General features: G+C 47.0%; 1 pseudogene; it reads left to right on the top strand.

Annotated features, from left to right (window-relative positions):
* The first annotated feature begins 4,193 nt into the window (after nucleotides 1-4,193).
* On the top strand, nucleotides 4,194-6,628 carry LOC147963565 (uncharacterized; annotated as a pseudogene).
* The last annotated feature ends 2,361 nt before the right edge of the window (nucleotides 6,629-8,989 follow it).

Raw genomic sequence — 8,989 nt, 5'->3', positions numbered from 1 at the left:
TTTAGTATTTTAGTTGCAACAGAAATTGCTGGAGGCTGCAACACGACCAAGAGGGCTGGGCGGCAGGATTCTCGTGCCTTGGATCGCAGTGACCGTTCTCAAGGACGAGTGGCCTTCGGGTTGTCTTCGGCGTACAGATCCGTTGGTCTCGGGTGACTCCAAATTTATCGCTGTGGGATGCCTCCCCTAGTTGCGCTTGGTGCCTGCTGCGCGGCAGGATCCTCCACATAACGGCGTGTGGCGATGTGTATGCGACGACTTGAGGCAGCAGCAAAGGTTGTGCAGCAGTGGTGGCGTTGAGAACAACCGACAAGAATATTGTTCGACCATACCGGAGATTCCTCCTCCTGGTATGATGTCGGCTGATGATATGTTGCCACAACTGAGGATGAAAGAGTAAAAGTTGGCATATGGTGGTGTTGTCTATACAGATCTGCCACGAGTTGCCACTTAGGAGGATGATACTTGACTGCCTGACTGTTCCTGTTGGGGATTTTTGGAAATGCTATGACATTCCTCCCTCGTCCATGGCGTTGTGTGGCGATCAAATCTTGTCGGAGCTCGGTCACCTGTTTGTGAGGGCATGGTTATCGTTTGCATGGAATACGTCATGACTGTGCGCACTTGTAACTGTTGGGATAGTGGAAAGTGGAGGCGACAACATACGAGGACTTCGAATTGGTGATGCTTTTCAAGTACCTAGTCTCGAGCTCTAGGGTGAAAACCCAAGGTTGGACCCTAGTTAGTCATACACATGGCAATGGCGTCGCTTTCCGACGTGACCTTGTTGAAGGTTTTGCTTGGAGTTTGTTGAGACTTGATCTTCAGGGTGAAAATCCACGGTCTCACCTCTGATGGTTGGACCCGGCGACAATGGCGCTAGTACGTCGTTCCCTTCTTGAAGGCGTTGCTGTTGAAGAATCTTACTTGTAGTCATCTGTTGTTAAGGTATGGTTGGTGCTGATGGTTGTTGCAGCATTTTGTCGATGGTTGTTTTGATGGCTTTGATTTTTTCTCTCGCTTAGGCAGCTTGGGTCTGGTATGACTTTGCTTTTGCCAACGTGATTTTTTGTGTGTGTGCGTGCGTTGATATTGGCTGTGTGCATCTTAGCTATGCAGAGACCGGGTGCATACTCATTGTGTTTGTATCCTCTTGATGCTTCATTGTGAGTTAATAAAAAACGCCCTTTATCGAAAAATGTGAGTACTTAGTTGCAACAGAAATTGCCGTGAAAAGAAATAAAGGTTGATGGACATGAAGGCATGGCAATTTCAACTCGGCTGCAGGCTTATTTCAAAAAAAGAAAAAAGAAAAAAAAGGAAACAGTATTGGTTTCAGTCTGGCCGGCACGTGGCCTCATTTCCGTGGCGTGTCCCCTACGCATGCGATTCCGAGAGTAGCTAGCTATCCGAGTAGAGAAGGAACACACACAGCTAGGGATCGAGCTACTATAAATGTGTGCTCCCAGGTAACTCGTGGACTCATCTATTTCTTGATCGATTTCCTTCCACGTCTTCTATCAATTAGCGCAAAGAGCAATTGCTTTGTGGCGGCTGATCCACGAACAGCAATGGCGGCAGTAGCAGGAGCTCTTCTGCCGCCGCTGCTCCCGACGCCGCCCAGGAGCGAGATGCTGCCGATCCTCCCGACGCCGCCCAAGAGCAAGATGCTGCCTCTGTTGCCGACGCCGCACGGTGTCGTCCTCACCATGCTGGTGTCCGCCATGCATGGCCGTGCCGACTTCGTCCAGAGGTGGGACTGGAACAAGACGGGCAAAAAGCCATGCAGCTCCATCTGCTCCTCCTCGTCATCGTCGGGCAGCGAGAGCACCGGTCGTGCTGACTCCGTCGACAGGTGGGACTCGGACAAGAAATACAGGAAGCCCCGCACCACCATGTCGTCCTCGTCGTCGTCCTTGGCATCGTCTTATAGCGCCGGGAGCCCCGGACGCGCCGACTCCGTCGAACGCTGGGACAGCAAGAAACTCGCTACCTCGTCCCCGCCCACAGGTCGCGGCCGTCATGACGGCAACAACAAGCGCCTGCCTAGCCCTGGCCGCGCGTCCTCGGCGGAGCGCTGGGACTTGCACAAGAAGCCTCGTCCAGAGCACAAGCCTCAGAGTAACGCGACGGCCACGGCACCGCAGAAGTCCATGTTCGCCGGGTCCAGCTTCTACGCCTCGCCGGACCCGAGCATGCTCCCCATGCCCTCCTTCTTTCTGCGCGCACATTAGCCTTCACTCTGTACTACAAGTAGTAATTGTTACAAGTCCACCACGGCGATCTAGTTCCTTCCTGAGGAGTAGTGCTTTAGTAGGATGTGGAATTGATTGGTTCAATCCCATAATTCTTGTAGTAATCTTTTTATTTCATCTCTAGTGAAAACACATCTGACTCGCAACATTTGGCCGAGGCTACTTCTGATGTTATGATTGAATATATGTGAAGGATGTTTATTTTTCATGAATTTATTCGTGGTCGTTCAATTTCAGCGACATTTAATGTACATTAGCGTTCAACTTGAAGTTAACGAAGATGAACAGATTACATGCTGTTCTTAGAACTACAAGAGTTGTTATTGCTTCATGAATCGAGCACAAACATGAACCGATCACCCCCGTTGCTCGCTCAATCAAACACCATTCCATTCTTCGAATTCACTCTTCTCCCCGGCCAAGATCTCGCGCCGTGTGGCGAGCGAATCACGACACTCGCTACTGCCTTGATCAAGCATGGAGAAGAGTTACATATTAGTTGCCTTGCCCGTCAAGCTCGTCGTCGCCTCATTGGTCTCCCTCATCTCTTTATAATCCATGGCGCCAACATTTCACTTTAGGATAATCATAAGTTGCCTAGTGTTTTGTTGTAAGGCGAGCTTACGCCGAGTATGTAAAACCCTCGCTTTAGATGTTTTGCTCGGCATAGCCCTCATAAGGTACTCGGTTTACATCGTGTTTTCGGTAAACAGCTTGCCCAGTGGCCATCATGGATGAACTTGACGGCTACGTTATAGTGAGAAGCCGAGTACTAGCCGTTAGACACACAGCTTAGATTGTACCATTTTCCCGTTGAAACACAAAAATGTGAGCAAAATGTAAGCCGAGTCCTCGATATTCGACAGTCAGTTTACATTTTCTATCTTTTTGGCCCTAGTTTTTCATAGTGCAAAAACTATTTTTCATTGTTTTCCATTGCATTTATGTTTATTTATTGCATTTTATTTCTTTCCCCTCTCTTTCTCACACATTCTTCCCCGACCAGTTATCATCACCCTTTTGATGCCCACAATTTCCTGCTCTTTCTCTGATTAACGTCACTTTAAAGTTGTGGTATTGTCTTGTACTCTTCATATCCCCTAGTGTACCCAAATTAGGATATCATTCAAAAGGAGAAATGGTTCCGACCCTTACTCGTGCGATTTGATGCCTCCCTATCATTTCCTCTTCCAGCGCTTGCCCTTCGATCTTCTTTTCTCCTTCAATTTATTATGCTTCGGTTGCTATTTTGGTTATCGCCTGTGTTGCTGACAGTCAGCGCCTGATGCCCCGGTAGATGGTGTCATGTTGCAGCCGAGCAGGGTGACGTTGTCCTCTTATTTATGGCACCCACCATTATTACAATACCTCTATCCAAACTGTACGGGGGACACTGGTTTTTAGGCCGTCAATTTTAGTTGTGAAACATGTGTTTTATATGCCACTGAAAATATATCACAAGATTTATCGTGGAATGAAGTTTCTAAAAATATACAACCTTTTGGCATGTACACACATTTCGTTAGTAAAATTGAAGACCTAAAAACTGTGCCTACCTTACAGATGAAGCGAGAATAATTATTCCTCAAATCAATTTCAATTACAAAGCCTTATCTCGATTACTTTTTTGCGAGTAAAAGAACATCAATACGATTTAGTGGGATGTTTTTTATCTTCTCCAATATGAAAATTCATCAAATTATCTTTTGATGGTTGAGAACTCATCTAAGTGTTCTAGGCTAGTTTATTGTTTTTTAGCAGTGGCTAGTTTATTAATGTGACAGCATAAGACGAAAAACAAAATCGTCTTTTTAGGGTTAAAAACAAAATCATCACTCTGTGTGCAACTCAGCCCAGCTCAGCCTAGTGCAGCCCTGACCAACGCGAATCTTCACGAGCCTCTCCCCGCCTGCCGCTCCCCCAGCCACCGCCGCCGCCATGCTCCGGCTCCGGTGCCCCATCCTCGCCCAACTGCTCTCTTCTCCCTCCGCCTCCATCATCTCCCCTCTCCACCACCTCTTCTCCACCACCACTCCCCGCATCTCCCCGAACCCTACTAGCTTCGCCGTCGAGGAATACCTCGTCGACAACCGCGGTCTCACCCGAGCCCAGGCCCTGAAGGCCTCCGCTGAGCTCTCCCACCTCAAGTACCCCTCCAATCCCGACGCTGTCCTCGCCTTCCTCGCCGGCCTCGGCCTCTCCACGGCTGACTTCGCCGTCGCGGTATGCAAGAATCCCAAGTTACTCTGCGTGAAAGTGGAGACAACCCTGTCCCCCATCATTGTCGGGCTCACCGGCCTCGGCCTGTTGCATCCGGAGATTGCACGCTTTGCTTTGCTCAGCAGGAACTGCTTCCGCAATAGATCCGTGGTCACCAAGGTGCAGTACTACCTGCGCCTCTTCGGCTCCTCTGGCCAGTCCCTCCGGGCGGTAAAGGTCAACTCGTACCTTCTCTCGTCCAAGGTTTTGGTTACCGAATGAGGCAATTTTACCGAGGAGGGTGGATAAATGTGGTTACCACGGTTACTGAGAAATACTGAGAATATTTCGAGCGAATTTTATAGTTGAATTTTGAATTTAAATAAGTGAATGAACGAATATTCGAACAGGAGACCTCTCAAAATAGGAACTAGGTTGATACCAACATGCCAGAACCAACTCTCATGGCATTAATTAGATCCTACGTGACCGGTCCGACCGAGCGGACCAAAGCTGCAGGCCGTTTCTCGTCGGCGCGGCCACCGGGGACATCCTGCTCTGGCCGTGAGATCCGCGCAGCCACTACAGAAGAGCACACCCTGCCGACCTTCTCCCGCTCCTTACGTAGAAGAGAACAGAGAATAGAAAGAAAGCGCGGTCACGCCCGTGATTATCTGAGATAGACTTGATTTTTTTTCCTTTTCTTCAGTCAAATACAGAAGAAGACCCAGGTTACGCCCGTTATTAGCTGAGTCACACATGGACAGGCAATTTCCCCAGGGGTAAGAGATAGAAGAGGAATCAGATCACGCGCTGCCATTTTATTCCTTTTAATCAGTCAACAAAAAATTGGAAGGACAAGATCAACGAGATTTGATCCGGTAATTAAGGCGCCTTCACTTCACGCTCCCGTTCCTTTTGTTGGCGACTAAAGAAATGTGTTCGTTCCAATAATCATGTGCCACCATGCTACCGTTTCCTTTTATTCAGTCGAACATGCAGAAGAAAGAAGGAGAGAAACATGGTTCGATCCGATAATCACGGCGTCGTCACACGATCAACTTGACGTTAGATTTCATCCCCTAATCATGGCAAGCCCCGCACACAGAAAATTGTGGGCTCATGCACGCCATAAATTACTTGCATGCAACAACAAAAATGCTAAGTAATAAACATGCGCAGGATAATCGGTAACGATTGCGCCCCTGCCGGCTCGACCCAGCACACTTCCTACGGCATGTCGCCCACGATGCCGCCGGCGCACACACACACACACACACGTTGTCCACTCGCCATAGCACCCGCGCACGTCGCCCACCACGTCGCTATACCTGCGCATGTTGCCGCCGATGGTGCTTGGCCGGTCCGCTCGGTCCGGCCCGGGCTTCGACGCCGCCGGTCCGGTCCCTGAAAACAGGCCCGCATAGCTGGTCGGTCCGGTCTGGTCTGGCCCGCCGGCGGCCGGTCCAAACGTCGGCTCAGTCAGGGACCGGACCGGCCCGGACCGTGTCCACCCTGACTCAAGAGGGTGGTCAAGCCTAATGTCGCGTTCCTGCGGGAGTGCGGGATAGGTGCTGGCGACATTGTCTCGGTGCTCGTCCGTGTGAAGAGGATTCTGACCACCCGTCCGAAGCGCGTCCGGGCAATGGCGGCGTGTGCCGAACGTATAGGTGTGCCCTGGGACTGTGGGATGTTCAGGCAAGCACTGCGGTCTGTCCTAAACCTCGGTGAGGAGGAGATCACCGCCAAAGTTGAGTACTTGAAGAACACCTTCAGCTCCACGGATGACTAGGTGGGCATTGCTGGGTTGACGGCTCCAATGGTGCTGCAGTCGTCTAAGGACTTTCTGCGGACTAGGTCTGAGTTCCTCATCTCTGAGGTGGGTTTAGAACCGGCATACATTGCTCACTGGTCGATCGACAATGCTCACTTACAGCCTTAAGGGCCGGCTCAGACCACGGTACAACGTTCTAAAGTTTCTTAAGGAAAATGGACTGCTCGAGGACAAGCGCAGCTACTATTCAGCAGTCTTGATGACTGAGAAGGTTCTCATGGAAAAGTTCATATGCCCTCACAACGAAGCTGCCCCACACCTTGCTGAAGACTATGCTGCCCCTTGCAAAGGGGAAATGCCGACTAATTTGATATCTACATCACCCAAGAAGGGGCTATGAGAATTGGTAACTTGTGTGTGGTGCAACAAAGTTTTCACTCTAGCTGGTAATTCCTGTTTCCGTGCCTAACTGGATGTTGGTGTGCCTCCTGTTGACTGTTATATGCTTGTTACATGCTGGTTTGGTCATTTTTAATGTGATGAAACTGATAATTTGATTCCTAAATCATGATATGTTTGTGCAATAACAAACCGTGGCTTGGTTACAAATTTTTTCATCCTCATGACATGTTATTTAATACACATATTGGAACTAAGAAAGTGCGCTCAGGCCATTCCAAATGCATTTAAATATCTAGTTTCAGTTTTTTAGGGAATTTCTAGTTTCAGTTAGTTGCTGGAGTATTGCAAGAAGTTTGGTATTTTAACTAGCACATCATAAAGTTATTATTTTCTAGCTGTCCCTGGAATTGGTAAAAGTGGTATAGTGTTCCTCATTGAGATTAGGAAATGAATTGAGTACAATATAATGCAATTCAGAGCAGAGTTATGCTCATCAATCATCATACAGCAAAAGGTTCATATTTTTAGTTCACAATCTGCCAACTTGTGACCATCTCAGATTGGATTTCGTGGGTATGACAGTACGACAACCAGGAAAGCTAGAACATCCTGGATTTGAGTGACTATAGTTACATTGCTAAGTTGCAGTGAAATGTTTTCCACCGTGGCCACAAATTAGTTAAGGTTTCTCCAACAATCTATTTCACAGTTATGTCTAGTGCAAATTCAGCACCTCCAGTGGGAAGTATTGAGAGCATTTACATTCATGGATACGCATCAATATTTTTCTGCGTGGACCTCCCAATCTCTGTGGCAAGAACTAAATATTTTAACTGTACATATTATAGCTGAATTGGTGTATTGATTGTCGACACTTAAACACGTGGTTTTAAATCTTATCCATTCTGGCACACACCTGTGATATGATAATTCAGATAAACCTAGGAGAGCTTTGCACATCTACAACTTCTGCCTCCACTTGTCTCATCATAGTATTAGTTCTTCACCGAGCATCAACATTATGGAGGGAGGTCTGTACATCAACTGCAATTGTTTTGATATCCGTAGCACCTACAAGCAGTTTTAAGGGGCATACAAGAGATGGCCTGGTTATTACCCATCTTTGTAGATTGCCATTGGAAAGAGGGGAAAAAAGAGGTTTGTATGATATGATATATTTGTTCCTTGTTCATTTTTTTGTCATCAGGTACTTTACAGAGCGTTTGATACAGGTTGTAGTTGCTCATTCATTCCACTTATCCACTGAACTAAACATTGATCCATACTCTGAAATTGCTAGGTTATGTTTCATTGGTGCATACCACTTGGAAATGTCCTCAAGATTTGCCAGCCCTGAAGCCATTTAGCTCTGTTATGACTTATTACCTGCATTTTTTTTCTAGCTTAGTGCAAGTTTACTTGAAAAAATTCTGATACTATTGAAGACGCCATATATACATGCTGTGCTGTGCAGTCTTTGTGATGAATGAAACATGAAGAGGACAGCCCCAATGTTGTTACGATAGGTAAGAGGGAACTTAATCTGCAGCCATCATTTGCCATCTGCACTTTTTGTTTTGGAAAAGTTTGCAGCTCTTGATGGCTTCTGGTGTTAGAAAAGTCTCTAATTTAATAAATCCGGTGCTGCAAGAATGAATCATACTATTGCAAGAGGTGCACTTATGAGCTGCTTGCTGCATGGAAATGATTGATTTACTGTACTTTGATTTCTCTCGGTTGTTTGTTTGAACTGGAAACTGATTACTCTCGATTATGACCTCTCCTTTCACTTCCGGAAACTTTTAGTTGCTCCATTATTACTTCTGTTGGAGTAGATATTGTATGAATAGTGGAAAGCATCCTGATCACAACGTAATTCTGAAGCTAATTATGTTTGCTTGCTGTTTAATATGGATAATAGCATCCATATTTCTGTATGCGTCTTTCTAAAATTTTATCCTTTGACGAAGTAAATTTTCATCTGTTTCAGTTGACGGCTTACCTGTAGCATTGTTTTCTGCCTTCCAGATGTTGGAGGAGATGAACCATGGCAGGCTGGGGCTTTGATATGCTATATACTACACGTCATTCTGAAGGAGAATCGATTTCAGGGCAGAGGCTGATTGCAATCTATCTGGAGTCAGACTCAATGACCCTAACCGATGATGCCATGAAGCTGATTTCAACCTACCAGGGGTCAGACCCGACGAACCTAGCCAATCATTGCCCTGAAACAGCTTCAGTAACATGTATTCATGACCTGACGCAGGAAGGAAGAGGCTCCTACTTTTCTATTTTTGCATTTCACAGGTTATGCGATCCTTCTGTATTTGTCCTAAAGACCGTGGGCAAAACGATG

The sequence above is a fragment of the Triticum urartu genome, chromosome 6A (genome assembly GCF_056163025.1).
Source record: "Triticum urartu cultivar PI428250 chromosome 6A, HENAU_Tu73, whole genome shotgun sequence".
Taxonomy (NCBI): Eukaryota; Viridiplantae; Streptophyta; class Magnoliopsida; order Poales; family Poaceae; genus Triticum; species Triticum urartu.
This window is presented reverse-complemented; position numbering and strand designations above follow the sequence as displayed.